Source organism: Molossus molossus, unplaced genomic scaffold, assembly GCF_014108415.1.
Source record: "Molossus molossus isolate mMolMol1 unplaced genomic scaffold, mMolMol1.p scaffold_m16_p_2, whole genome shotgun sequence".
NCBI classification, from domain to species: Eukaryota; Metazoa; Chordata; class Mammalia; order Chiroptera; family Molossidae; genus Molossus; species Molossus molossus.
In genome coordinates, this window is record NW_023425355.1 from 107334890 (window position 1) to 107336013 (window position 1124).

The window sequence follows — 1124 nt, forward strand, 5'->3', positions numbered from 1 at the left end:
TCCTGACACGGTGATTTAGGTGGGCCCCTGCAGGAACTTTCGTGTCTTCCTGCAGCTGTCCCTGCCGCTTCTTCCTCCGCCTCCTCTGGCTTCTGCCTCAGCTGCCACTCAGCTGCATCCCAGCCCCCGACAGAAGCATTTCCTTATTTCCATTTTCTTGCCACTATAACCTCCTGACACGGTGATTTAGGTGGGCCCCTGCAGGAATTATATCCCCTCACCGGCCTCACATTAGTATTGCATGTCCACTATCCAGACCCTCCAATCTTTCGACCCCTTTGCTGATGCAACTATGGGTGACGACTCCGGGCAGGGACTGAGGATTACATCCATGTAAGAATCCAGCAACAAAATCGCAGGAAGACACTGACTACTGTTCAGGGCATTGCAGATGATTATGACAAAAAGACTTGTGAAGCTTTCAAAAAGAAATTTGCCTGTAATGGTACTATGATTGAACATCCCGAATATGGAGAGGTTATTCAGCTTCAAGGTGACCAAAGAAAAAACATTTGCCAGTTTCTCTTAGAGGTTGGCATTGTCAAGGAAGAACAGCTTAAGGTTCATGGATTCTAAAATGAACCTAAGTACGTGGAGAATTTCTTGAATAATTTTATTCTCTAAATCCACTTTGGCTGCCTTGTGAAATGATTCTTTAAAATGAAACGGACTTTTCATTTAATTCTTCAAACTTCCATTCAATTCTCTATGGTTACAGAAAACATGGGGTATGTTGGCTAGTGACACATAAGAAAATTGCAGTAAGATGGTAACAAAACCCCATATTCATAACATGTTTCCAATGGAAAATATTTTGTTTTGAGTGTTTATTAGTTTATTGTTCAGTTTATTACTTTTCACTTGATTAAATGTTTTTGTTGTATTATGTTGTCTACAAGAAATCAACTTTATTTTATTTATTTCTTTAATCCTCACCTGAGGATGTTTTTATTGATGAGAGAGAGAGAGAGAGAGAGAGAGAGAGAGAGAGAGAGAGAGAAATATCGATGTGAGAGAGAAACAGATTGGTTGCCTCCTGAACACACTCTGAACTGGAATTAAACACACAACCTAGATATGTGCTCTGACCAAGAATCAAACTGGCAACCTTTTGGTGTACAGGA

The 1124-nt window shown here is 40.7% G+C and overlaps 1 pseudogene; it reads left to right on the forward strand.

Annotated features, from left to right (window-relative positions):
• The first annotated feature begins 241 nt into the window (after positions 1–241).
• On the forward strand, positions 242–592 carry LOC118636371 (annotated as a pseudogene).
• The last annotated feature ends 532 nt before the right edge of the window (positions 593–1124 follow it).